Raw genomic sequence first — 14,351 nt, forward strand, 5'->3', positions numbered from 1 at the left:
AAAAAAAACAGAATAGTTTTTCTTTTGGAAAAAAGAAGTGCATTAAGCAGACAGGAAGAAAACACAAGTCCTCTTGTGGTTCTCTACCTGCTGACTTGCAATTACTCACCAATTGCCTAAAGTCGTCTTTGATTCTCCAAAAGAGGAATTCTGGGATTTGTGCATAAAAAAAAACAGATCTGGATACTACTGAGAACAGAAGGAGGTTATCAGTGCTGCTGCCTGTGGTAGCTGTTCATCTTCATTTGTAATTCTGGAAAAGAAAAATACATCTGTCTTTTGTGGAAATAAGCATACAGTTGCCATCTAGAAACAAACAGGTACTGAAGTGATGAAACAGAGCTTTCTGGGGGCGTGTTCACTCTGTACTGCTTTTAAGACTCCCAAGGAAGTGCCAAGTAAGTTAGTGCACAAAGTGACACATCAGCAGCTACACAGGGGGTTCCCTAAAATCATGTGGGCACAGAGAAACAGTGCTGATGAGCTGAAATAATTAGTTCCACTTGAGTACTAGGCATACATGGCTATAGTGCTTCAGGTGAACTCCGCTCACTGCAGCACTGTATGGTGTATTCACATCTCATAAAGGAAAGAGGCTGTGTTTGTGAGAGAAACTGCACCAGCATAATTTACCACACAGTTTCAGTTCAACCGCTCCCATTATGGGAGCTTCACCACTGCTTTCAGTGGGAGCCAGCTTAGGCCAACACTTGTACTTTTGATCAATCCACCCTAAAGACAAATACTTCGGAGTAAACAATCTCAGCAGGAGCAAATAAAAAATTAAAAAGAAATAGATAAAGAAGACTGCTGGAACTCAGACACCGTGTAGGCAGCAATAATCGGGTGGGACATTTGAAGTTTGAAGATTAGGTTTCATGTTGGCTGTCAGGAGTCAATCTTTTCTATACAGCAGGCACTGGGAAAACCCTCCAATTTGTTTTACTCAGCATCAGGAAGAGAAAGTTTATTGTCTGTCCCTGTGCTGCCTGCTATATAAGAGATGCTAGTCAGGATGACCAGGATACACAGATGAAAAGATAGCTAAAAACAAGAAAGAGTCATTCCCAGAAACTAGAAGAGACAGAGTCAAACTGTCTCTGGTCCTTGAATGCCACGGATGTACCACCCCAGAGAGATGAGATGATAATATAGTTCTTAATACAACTTTGTACAGGAGGTAGCCTGATTTGCTGAACAACACAGTAGGGATGGAGAATTGAGGTTCTCTACCTCTAGACAGCCGAATCAGTCAATTTGTTTTATAGCTCAAACAGAATACAATTAGACAGTAAAACAGTATTCACTGCTGTACCGACACCCACATAGCAAAACAAATAAATCTATATTATTCATTTGGACTAACAGAAAGGATGAGTAACTCACAACCTTATTGTAAGGAAACACTGTCAAACAATCAATGTCTCCCCACTTTGCAGTCAATAATTTTGCTCTGCTTTGGTTTTTGTGAATCAGCAGGAGACCATTATTTTGTGACAATGTACTCCCGTTTATACCACCTCTTTAGAAACTGTAGAAACTCCCAACTGGCAGGATTTTACCAGTAAATATTGATTTAAGATTAAAAAAAAATAAAAAATAAAAACCCCATATCTACTCTGTAATTCAAGTAAAAGAATCCTTCTTGAAAATAAAGAAGTGTTCTTCTAATGAAGAACAGTATGACAAGGGAAAAAAAATCTTCTGTAGAGTTAAAGCATGTTTGCTGCTAAATAGTCTCTTTGTATAATTAGGATTTGCAAAGTGGCAAAACACAATCCAATTAAGTGAGTTAGGTTCATATGATTAACATCAGACTGCCAGTATTGCTCTCATAGTTCATCAGTAGCATTACTAATTAGGACATCACTAAGCAGAGACATCTGACCTTGGCTCAGCCAGTTCAGATTACGGTTGACCCTTCTGAACCCTGAAAGAGCCTCACACTGCTTACTTTTTTCCTTACCTAACTTACTGATGAACACTTTCCTACCATGTTCTGCATCCTCTGAATATAATTCCATCAGTGGTCCATCAGCCATCATCAAATAATTAGCGCCTCTTTGACCGCTGACCGATGATCAGAAAACTGAAAATGGATAAACAAGCTTTTGGCAGACATATTTTTCTGTTCGTACTCTGAATTCACTACAATATTAAAATCAGTGCAGTGGGTAGAAAAACAGCCCGGAAATAATTTGAAGTTTCAAATAGCAAAAAATAGAAATGATCTTTTCTCGCCAAATAGTAACCAAAAGTGGAAATGGTGTTAAGTGGAAACGTTGTCACAAACGTTGCTCAACAGTAGCTCGGTAATCAGAACTGAGGGAAAACAGGAACTGTGATTCCAGCCTTGGCAGCATCCCTGACCCATGACAAAAGGACAAACCATGGTCACTGATTGCCTTGCTTCATAAGCTGCTGCTTCTCCTCCACAGCTCTGCAGTAGCTGTGACTGCAGCACTTATTATCTGGGGCAATTATTTCTTCTAAGTAGAAAAACAGAAAAACCTTTCAGATACTATTTTTGCATTATACCTGTGTGGTTAGGTACCCTTAAAATCACTGCCAACAGAATTAAAGTCTTTAGAAAGTACCTGCAACTTTTTGATAGAGATGATACAGTAACTGATAACCATAACATAGAATCTCTAAATACCAGGAGTAAATACCACTGAATCAATTTTTTTTTTTTCTAGAACAATGCAGAACATCATCTGGTAAGTATATAAAAAAAAACAAAATAACTTTATCAAATATTAAATTAATAACTCACAGAGCACAAAAAAACTCCTATTTGATAGTACAATTCTTCCATCTGACACTACAACTCCTCACCACATCCTTCCTACTTATGACTGCTATGGCAGAGATAAAAATACTGAACACAAACTAACTGGAGGTCTTTGAGGATAAACCCCAGTAGTCCAATTGCCCAAAAAAGTAAAATGTATCTATGATATCAATAAGATGGTAATAAATGAATTAGCGGCAGGGAGACAAACAATGAATTAAGCAAATTAGTGAGCAAATGAAACCTCTAAGTACAAAAGAAAACTAATTATAGGATTAGAAGGAATTAAGTGACAGAGCCTGTGATGGCACTGAACATTACTCCATAATCCTCAAGATTCCCCTCTGTCTGCTATTTCCAGACTTTCCAGGAAGCATTCCAGAGAACAATTCACTGCTGCATACACCTCTCCAAAGTCTGCTCCATTTCTCAACTAACCAAACTACTTCATAGCTGATGCAAATCATTTTCCAAAGAAAGTACAAGCAACGTACCATTGCTCTGCTCTCCTTCTGCTATACTCTTCTTTTCCTCATCTCCTTGATTTACTTCACTTGAGCCACTGGAAATGCAAAGGCCGAGGATGCTGAACTTTGCATGGACGTTGTGCTTCGTTCTTGACTAACTTGATGCCATTGACTTAATCTGCACTTCTTTCCAAGACCAATGCATATTTTCAAATACCACAGCAGTGCCTCAAAATGTTGTTTAAGTACTCATGGCTTTCAGAAAGCTTCTGTGCAGAATTCTACAGGAAAAAAAAAAAGATTTAAAAAAAATATATATATCCATTCCCTCTGCTTTCCAGTAATATCAAAAAGCACCATAATGGCTAGTTTTCAGTTCTGGTTAACACTTGGATGTGGAATTCAAAAGCAACATGTCGTACCTCATTCATTTTTCAGTGATAAAGAAACTGCTTACAATAAAATGCTTCACTTATGCTATCAATTTCTCTAATAAATAAGTCAAAATAAATTGCTCAGCATTTCAGAAACCTGACTGGTCTAATAAACGCTTTCAAAAAGTATAATCTCCAGTGGGGAAAATGGGTTCTTAAACTGTTTGCCAGAACATACAAGTATCTATCTGCAAAGTAAATCTTGGGAAGACATAAAGAGGAAATGAATTTCAGGCTGGAACATGGACAGATGACAGCATATACAAACTATTTATTATTTAATGCATTTGGAAGGGGTTGTTCTTTTTCGTAGGTTTTCTCTGTTTTATTTTTTGTTTGTTTTTCTTATACATGTTCAGTATTGTGTATGTTCGTGCTTAGACTGTTCTAATGCTTGCAGATGTTGCTAGGGTGAGTGAAATGGTCCTAGAACCTTTCTTTCTCATGGACACCCAAGCGCAGGGTGTACAGAGACAGCAGGGTGACTACACACATTTGCTTGCAAGTTGTTTATAGGAGAGTGCTTGCCGTGTGACATTGCGGCTATTTCTGTTGTCACCACAGAGCAGAATTAAGGCTCTCTGGATCCACTTATAGTGTGGTTTAACCTCAGATTTCATTTGAGTTATAACTTCTTATATCATCTTCTTTAAGTTGTATCTATCTGATTTATAACGGATTGCGTTTGGGATAATTAAACCTGGACACACAACTTTGCTTTAAATCAGAGTTCCAGTTGGCAGCTAAGCCAATCTCACAATTTTTGCACCAGTATTTCAAGGATACTGATCCCAACCCCACTGACGCACACCATCTGTGAGGGGCTTTAGGTCAGGCTTACAGCTGTCAGGATTTCAATAACTTTAGCAAAGGCAACTCAGGAAAGAAAGGATTTGAGTACTGCCAGGGATCCTGCTTTGACAGAGGTAAGTGCTTACACAAACGCAAGCCAGCTACTGATCAGGTGGGCATTCATGAAAGAGAAGGTGGAAACCTTCATGAGGAAAAAAAAAGGGACTCACTTTTTGAGTTGCCTTTCAAGATCCAACCTTACAGAAAACTGCATTAAGATGACAGACTGCTGCTTGGATCTGAAAACATGGACCTGAGTAGACTACACATTATACAACAAATTCTCATGCTATCACATCAAATCACCCTTTAAATGGGATCCAGATAAATCAGTCCTTCCTGTTGTGTCCCTGTGGTTCTCCTTCTGAGTACAGAGGTGTCTCCTAGCCTTCTTCTTCCCTCCGCCTTCACGTTATCTGTGATTTTCTTCTCTAGATCACATTGTTCCAACTTTTTTTCTCCTTTCTGCTAAGAGCAAAAATGTGAAAGTCTGATGACCACTGTCAGGTTTCTCTGTCCCTTATGGTCTCACTGCCACCTGCAACAACTGCCACAATTGACCACCTCTCTCCACCATCTCGCATCAGATCCATAGCTAGCTCTGATGGATGGAAATGGACAGTGGCAAATGGAATGTGCCCAGCACAGCCTGGAAACACTGCCCAGAATTACAGCTTCTAAAGATGAGTACATGAAAATCATAACAAAAAACAATGGTAGGAAAATGGAAACTCACTGTCCATCAAGTTACAATGCATAGTTAACTCTCAACACAGAGCTCTTATGTTTTTCTCCCTTCCCCTCCACACCTCTCAAGTGAGACTTGCAGGCACTGTGCTGCTGCCCTGCACACACAACAGCAGCCTTCTGCTGACCTCTCATCCTTGCATTGGGCATCTCAGCCTGACAAGCCTTACAGCTTCCTGCTTACCTCTGCAGAAGCTATGGCTCAGCTCTTTCCCTTGACAGGAATTGGGAAAAAAATAATATTAATTGCGAAGTGCACCAATTCTCCCATAAATCTGCTTGAACAGAGCTCCAGAATTCAAAAAGGAAGACATGATCAGGGAAAAAGAACAAATTAGTAGTAACCCTACCCAGACACAATTTCCCACAATAGGTGACACTGCTAAATGAAGATTTACATCTAAGAAGGAATGGTTCAATTAAGTTTCATGAAATACAGTCCCTAGCGCAGATCTTTCACTGATCTTTCACTTGAATATTAGCTTCATGAAGAAACATACCTTTCAAACCAAACCTTGGAATAATCAAGAAAATCTCCTGTTCTCTTACTGTGCTTCCACTTGAAAATACCACTCACATCTATAGATCTTATGGGAAAGTAATGCACGTATCAGAAAACAGCCACGTAAAGATGCACTATAACTTCAATGGCTAATAGGGATGACAAGAAATATTTTACTGTATTCCTCAAATTCTGACTACCAAGCCAAAAATCTTACCTTAATGAAAATCAGCACACTGAAAACACTGTATTAGAAGATGACGGCCTAGAATAAAACTTGACCTTAATTTTATGCAGTGACATCACAATTCTTCTTAACTTCTATTGCATGCACATAAATTTAATCTCTGCTAGTTGGCACTACATGCAGATGATACGATTATATTACAGCACTCTGTAAGAGTGATACATTCAATTGTAACTGATGATACATAAAGCAGTAGTTATAGGGTAAGGCATTAAGAATTCTGGATGGACATTTGTTTTAACGTTTACCTAGTGAAAGTGATACATAAGTATACTGATTTTATAGTAAGTATTTAGTAGCAGGAATCTTCAAGTTCAACAATCTGCAAGTTAAAAAAGAGAAATATCATACTGTAAAGTGTTTAGAATGAGCTACAACACTCAGAGTGCATGATATGGCATCAGTTTATATCATGCAAACTCACATTCTTCTCTTTTTAGCCCAAATTTGTGAATAATATTTACCTTTTGATAGAACTTAAAGTTTCAAAAAGCCAAAAATACTAATAGCAAAAAGGGATTAAGAATGCCAAGCCTTTTCCAGCCTTCCTTTGATCATTATATAAACTATTCTGATGCAATCTTGAAAAGTAAAGACACACCTCAAATATTTTTTGTATGGATGACCAGGACAGAGCATATTAATGTTTTCAGTTTCATTAGGTACTTCAGAATGTACTTCTAATTAGTTTAAAATGTATTTGGCTTTAATAATCTTTCTCAAAAGAAACAAACAAACAAAAACAAACAAACAAAAAAAAAACAAACAACCACAACAGCTTTTTTCTTTCACTCCACAACAGCAAGTAGTAATTATGCAGGAGATTAGAAATTATTATCTTAATGGTCTCTTCTGGCCCTAAACTACATTCCAGCTACGAATTAAACTTTCATATCTTTGACTACAGCTTGAAAGAACTACTTTTTAATATGCAGTAAAACACTGCATCAAAGTTTAAGCTAAAATCCAAAACAGCCTCCTCCTCCTCCGTATCCTAAACTTTTTTGAATCCTTCACACAACAACAAAAAAGAAGGCAAGAAGAAATGCAGAAGGACACCTTCCAGCACCCTATGAGTGTGTCCTCATAAGTTCTTCCTTTCGCCAAGATTGTTCATTGGCTGTCAGAGCTTCTGCCCTCGGTGAAATCATCTACAGAGGCTTTCACAGGAAATAAGAAACAAACAAACAAACAAAAAACCCAAACACATCCACTCCGAGTTAAGCTCTCAGTTTTGCAAAATGAGATTATTAGCTTCCTCAAATAGAAATTCTCTCTCCTCTAGGTCACAGTATTCATTTTAAAGAAATCTTTTTTATTTAAAACGTATACATCAGAGCCAGTTCAATACACATTCCTGCTCCCTCAAAGAAAGGGTTAATTACAGTGTACAGAAAATCTAACACGCACTTATACCACACACAAAGTCCTAAATTATAAAGAAGGCAGAAGTACTCGGAATGGGACTTAATAAGAACAGTTACCCCAAAACCACAGTGTTGCAATCACAAATCAGCTGACAGCTGCATGGGTAAGCGTAAAGCCCCACCACTGCTTTGAATTCCCCCTCTGCACACGACCCTGACATCCACCTCCCAACATATGCTCCCCATCACTAAATGCCAATGTCCCTTCAAGAAGGGGACTCTTACATTGCATTTGTACAACAGCTAGAACAGTGCCTTCCTAAGTCCTGGCTGAGGGCTCTGCCTGGCAAATAAAAACAGGATACATATATGTACATAAAATCCATTCACATTAAGCTCCTTGTACTTTAAGTAAACCTTACTTAAAAGTTCATCTCGTACTTTACTTCTCCACTTGCAGAATACTGCAACATAAGGGAGTGTAATGTAATGGATTAGTGAACCGAATCTCTGAAATGTGCTGGAGTAGATCACATCTTATTAATAGCAGCAATCTGGGTTTTTTTCTTTAAATGCCTTTCATAAGGAAGAAACTTAAATACTAGTCAGTTTTAAACCAATAACAGCAGCTGTGTCAGATAAGCTGGGCTTGTTCTGTGCATGGTTGAAGTGTTAGAATGCAGAAGCTTTAGCAGTGCAAGACGACCTTATGCAGCCGGAGAATACCTCACCCAACAGGGAGACTGTACACAGTACTGTCCAAGGAGTACAAACAAATCATTCTTTTGCCTTTAAATTATTTTTCTGCAACAGCAGGGTTAGCCTTAATCAGAAAGGTTTTGCTTACAATACACTTGAAAAGGCAAGAACAGCTAATGTAGTGACCCAAACTAAATGCCAGCTCCATCATCAAGAGTTGACGTTAGCCCCCTGTTAGCATTAAAGCCTTTGTAATAAATAGGTGCACTCTCCAGAAGTGTGTCACACCATGCAAAAGACTCAGGATGTGCCCAAGTGGAACAGTGGTGAAGATACCTCACCCAGAATACATTTAATGTGAATGATCAATCCTAGGAAAAGTACACGCTACAGATCCCTGTCCTATGCCTGTGAGCAAGAATAAATCCTCAAAGCAGGTCAGCAGGAAAGGAAGAATATTAGCTCTGCAGCTAGAACTTCTATTACAGGCACAAGCTGGTATTGAGGCCATCCAGTGACTCCCATGAGGATACACCAGCCAATATGACAGAGGCTTCTCACTCTTGCTTGCTCTTATCAGTCTATTGAAGTTACATTTGGAACAGTTTCCCAAAGTCTGAAACTCACAGGACTCCTTCTAATTTCCTTTCCTCAAACATCACAGTTAGACTTTGTGCCATGGAATAAGTTTTATCCCATCATCTCCCACATCATTTGTAGTTACTTCAGATCAGCCCTCACTAGTGGGGTGAGGCAGCATTCCCACTGCTCCCTTGGCTGTGTATTGATACAGCCAATGTTAATATGTTTGGGATAGCTCTCATGTTCTTCATATGCCTCACAAATAAAACATCTTCAAGGAAACAGGTCTTAGATACAAGTTGCTAAAAAGTGATAGGAATAAAGTGTTCCTGGGCATAGGGCGACCAAGAGGATGAGGAGCCTGGAACTTCTCCCTTGTGAAAAAAGGCTGAGAGACATGGGACTGTTCAGTCTTGGGAAGAGAAGACTGAGAAGAGATCTTATCAGTGCTTACAGATATGTACAGGGTGGGAGTCATGTAGACAGGGCCAGCTCTTTTCGGTGGAGCCCAGAGACAGAACAAGGAGCAATGGACACAAACTGGAACACAGGAAGTTCACATGAACATGAGAAATAACTTCTTTACTGTGACAGTGACAGAGCTCTGGAATAGGCTGCCCAGGGAGATTATGAAGTCTCTTTCTCTGGAAATATTCAAAACCTTCCTGGATGCCTACCCGTGCAACCTGCTCTAGGGAATCTGCAATTTTGTGATACAGACAAACAGACTGTGGTCAAAGGATCCTTAAGGCAGCCATGAAGTGGGGAGCCTACAGGAATTTAGTCCTGACTGGCAGAGACAGGAGGTGTACACAGGCTTTTCAGGCTCACAGTTCTGGATATACCTGATGTGTATTTAAGACTATCTCAGCCAATCTCTCTTTGTGCCCCACCTGTGAATATCAGTCTGCAATACACAAAGTGTTCATATGTAATTTTCACACCATTTCTGACTCCTGACTTGTTTCACTAGCATCCAGAGCAGTGGGCTTACCTAAAAGAGAAGAAAAGTAATGCAGAGAAAAGTTCAAAAGCAGATGTGTATACTAGAAGATTAGCTGAAGGAGCTCAAGACAATGTGAATTATCATTCTGAAATTCTCCCTCATTCCACTGATGGCTGGAGCATCTTTACCCATCACATCAGCATAACACCAGACTTGCAAAGACTGATCTCAGTCACTTGAAAAATGTCATAGGTTTTCTGAGTCCATCTATCACTTATGTTAAATCATCAAGGATACAATACTAATGCCAAGAAAATAATAAACTGAGTTGTCCTATTAAATTGTTATTTGGGCAGCCAGTAGTGCTGTGCCATAAGATCTTAACAAGATTTGAAAGTGTCCTCTCAGCAGGCTGCCATAAACATTTTGCTTCACTTTGAGAAAGCTGACTTGTGTAGTTTATGCTGGATAAGTCACACCAGCCCACTCAAGGACACTTCTGTGGACTGGATGCCGGACAGGAGTATAAGCTCTGGAACTATCATTAAAGAAAAATAGATAACTAATTAAATTTAAAAAAAGCACTTTGCCTTCTTCTTTCATGTTTCTGAAGTGTTCATTTAGCACTCTTAGTGATTCTTTTGATCAATGACCCAAACTGTATGCTAAAAAGCAAGTGGTGGCTAAGAAGTACAGTAAAAGGCTGGAGGCCTTAGAAGCATTAGACAAATATCTTCCCATACAAAGCACATTTTTCCATGCAAATGAAGGGATGTAATCTAAAGAGAAATTCTGCAGCTAGTGCAATACATTTATTTGCTAAGTCTCAAAGAATATCATCAGCATTCCAATCCATAAAATAAATGGAAAACGGCATCCTCAGTACTACAGAAAAAGATCAAAGAGGGTGGGGGTGGGCAATGTATCTTTTGCAAATAACAGAAAAGATTAATAGCCAACTTCAGAGCTCTCCTATTGCTTCTGAAAACAAGCACTAGACAAACAAGCACTAGAAAAACATTTTGTTGCTTAATTGCTGGATAACTTAGAAAACAGTCACTAGAATTGCTTTTTTCTAATTAACAAGGAGAAAAACGGTTTCTTGTATGGGAACATTAGAATCATGTCATATAAGACAAAACAAAAGGCATATTTGTTCCTAGAAATTAGGAAACTTGAAAATGATTACAAGAATAGGAGAGAGATGCTGTCATGCACTGGTGCTTCACTGGAAAAGTTTTTGACAGTGATGACATTTTTCATGTCATCGTTCACTAGCCTAATTTTCACAGCTTGACTCTAAGCAAACTCCAGTTTCCATGCATGCAAAATTTTTCTTGGAGCAATGTTGGGTTCAGTCCCTCAGCAACCAGCACTGTCCTATGGAGTCTGCACATGCACAATAGCAACATCTCTCAACAACTTGGGGTTGGCTTTAGAATAGGACCTACATGACACAGAGGTAACAGGAAGCAATCAGCCATGCAGTGGGGATGCCAATGTGCTAGGATGACCAATGCCATCTTTAGCATATGAATTTGAAAATACTAAGATTACAGAGAAATCATGATTGTTTTTGCATTAGTAACTGGAATAATTGTTACTGGGCCGGTCCCAGTGACATCAGTCTGTGAAACAAGTTTAGAGAGGACAAAATTATATCACTTTGTAACAGAAGCAAAGACAAATTTTTGTGCTCTACTGATATTAAAAATTCCAGATTTTCCACTTTACATAAATCTAGCTTTGTTATCTCAGAGGGAATTGACAGTATTCTTTGGAAAAAAAAGAGCCAAATTTGTAGGATAGAAAGCAATATGGTTTTGTTCAAAGCTTTAATAGTGACACAGTAACAGTACATAAAACTCTACAAGTCCCAGCTTAGTACTCGTTACTCTTTCATTGTATTTTCTACCACATGACCGTAGGTGATGCTAAATATGTGACTATTTCAATTTTTAACATTCTATGAATAAATTTACTACTACTACTATGGTTACTAAACATATAGAATTTGGGCGTTGGAAGCAACCATTAAAGATCATTTAGTCATTCCCCCCATCACCATGGGCAGGGATATGTTTCACTGGATGAGGTAGCTCAAAGCTCTGTTCCTATCACACCTCACACATTTTATTCAGCATGCAATCACTGCTGATAGATTAGTTTGTGGTTTCTTTTGGTTTCCAGTGGGAACAAATATCCTGCAGAAAGAGAACATATAAGAGAGCCAATCACTTTGCTTAACAAAGTGTCCCCTCATCCTGCAGTGTTCCATCCCTCCAAGTATTTTCAGCATTCTATTTCATTTATTTAGAGGAGGATAGAGGAGTATTGAAGCTTCTAGAAAGTTTGTAAATTTGAGCATATCTAGGATCACGCCTATTCAAGCAACTTGCTCCCCCTGAAGCCTGTTCTTCAAAGTTAAAAAGACCATATGACCTATCACAATACAAAAACATGGGAATAAACTGAATAGAGTGTCTGCCAGCTAGAGTATTCAGGAATTAGCAATAGAAAAATGTTTGTTCCTGAATTCCTTTCAAGTTAATTCTATACAACAGAAAGAATTCAAAACAGAATCAATTTGTTGCACGTTCTGCTGTCATCTGTAAATCTTTATAAATTTGCAAGTTAAAAAAAAAGTGTACTTTATATTTGATGCTGGCAGAGTTCCAGGCACTATTAAACAGGCAATCCATCACAGTTGCAGAGAAAAGAGAAAATAAAAATAACCAACAGAATAAATCATGAGCAAGCTTGTGCACTGCTTAAAAGATTTAACAAGGGTTTGTATGCACAAGTATAATCTGTTCTAGTTCTCCAGCAGTAATGTTACATCTGTAAAAACACCATCTGAGTAGCATTTGCTTTCCATTTTGCTATATGTTTTATATTGCTAATAAATCCTTTCTCCTACATTTCAGCCTTTGCACAGAAGCCAATGTCTTTTATAATATGTAAGAATTTTAGTAGACAACATTCATTCATGGAAAGAAAGAATAGGCACTTCAGCTGCTCTCAATAGAATTGGCAGTAACAAATATTCTGTTTCCCCAGGTCACCACCAATACGCCTTCTGCCAGGCTGATCCCACACAATGAGCGTCCAGCCTTTCCTTTGCAAAACTTGTGATGCTTGCCCTCCTCCCAGGATAATCTACAGGAAGCGGCTGTGCCAAGTAACATGGCTGACAGCATCCACCACACTAAATACTATTGAGAAAGACATGCAGATACATCACTGGATAGCAGAATTTTCAAAGCATGTTCCCAGTGGACTGAAAAAATGCTAACTGTAGTAGCCTGACATAGTGCCAAATACTGTCAAACAGCTGTTTCAGATGCTGCTGTCAAGCTGCAATGAAGGTGCTCTTGTAAACTATGCCAACCCCTCACACATGGGTTAGTTACCCTCACAGCATCCCTGTTCTTAGCAAGGTTTTTTTTTTTTTCAGGGGGTTGAGAGGGAAAAGGATTTTGATGTGAAGCTCCAAAATGCATCAAAAGATCAAAAAGGAATTTTAAAAGCTTCTAAAAACTTCTGTCATCAAAGGAGTTAACCTAAGCTTTGAAGATTTACCCTCACATGGCATTCTCTCAAGAGCTGCAGGATATGTTTATGGTGAGATACCTCTCCTTTAGCCCTCCTTCTCTTTCTAAACCAGATTCATGACTGTGAATCACCACAAAAGTTCATAAAGTCCTTACGATTGCACTCATTTACTGTAGAACCATGTGGACTATCAAGTATATTTGCACACATTCCAGAAAGAAACCAGAATTACTACACCACAGTAAAGAGTTGGTCAAGGGGCACAAGAGGGAGGGCGGTGAACATTTCTTACCACCATTGCACATCTGTCCTTGTGATGTATGCATGATTTTACTACCCTTGTCTGAAAACAGAAGACTCTTTTGGTTATATCATATGGTATATTCCTAGCCTCACGTCCTTTAACGAGGATAAACACAGTGCTTTCTAATAAATGGAATATATATAAAGTACTTGCTGTAGTTTTGTTTAACATAGGTAACTTTTTTAAAATTCCTACAGGGTGAATAAAAAGTTACAGCAAGTATCTTGATTGAAAGAGAAAAAATAGCCATTGCCCTTAAGATTATAAAATTGTTCCGTAATTGTTGGGAGAAAGAAATCATAGGAAAACATAGCTAAGGGAAAGCACCTGAAAGTGACAGCATGCCAAAGACCATGGCTGTTATATTTAATAATCATGCCTATTCGTTACGTGGGGTGACTGTGTATGTTCATAATCCTTCATAAAAAATAACTGCTAATAATCAGGAAAAGTTTATGTTCTCATTTAGGGCACAGTTTTTTCCATCATTAACTCTGAATGTCAGTGGGGCAAGTTTCCAGCATTGCTCCCCTCCACTATACTATAATTATAACGGATCCCAAATGTTTCTGATTTTTTCAAGGCCAGCGGATGATTCAAACTCATCTCAGCATTTACATCTCTCCCATTGAATCACAGTTTCTGGAGCACACAGCACTTTCTTATGGTCTCTCAACAATAAAATGATGGAAGTAAATGATCTTAATTTGTTATGGATGAGCTGTGTTTCTTGAACATGGTACAAAGCACAGGAAGTGCATTCCAAGTGTCCATGAAACTCTTAAGCAACTGATCTCAAGGTCATGCTTGGCCCTGCACCTCTGACGGCTTTCCAAGAAACACTGAGCAGATTGC

At 38.7% G+C, this 14,351-nt stretch overlaps 1 long non-coding RNA gene across 1 annotated transcript in view; it reads right to left on the reverse strand.

The window, feature by feature from the left end:
• Positions 1–14,351, reverse strand: part of LOC116216535 — a 79,386-nt gene that overhangs the window by 47,181 nt on the left and 17,854 nt on the right. Inside the window, exons 3-5 of the long non-coding RNA XR_004159463.1 lie at positions 3,289–3,542; positions 1,967–2,089; positions 110–253 (exon numbers count right to left, since the gene is read on the reverse strand). This is a non-coding gene — a long non-coding RNA (uncharacterized LOC116216535). The remainder of the gene's footprint in view (positions 1–109; positions 254–1,966; positions 2,090–3,288; positions 3,543–14,351) is intronic.

The sequence above is a fragment of the Meleagris gallopavo genome, chromosome 4 (genome assembly GCF_000146605.3).
Source record: "Meleagris gallopavo isolate NT-WF06-2002-E0010 breed Aviagen turkey brand Nicholas breeding stock chromosome 4, Turkey_5.1, whole genome shotgun sequence".
Lineage (NCBI taxonomy): Eukaryota > Metazoa > Chordata > Aves > Galliformes > Phasianidae > Meleagris > Meleagris gallopavo.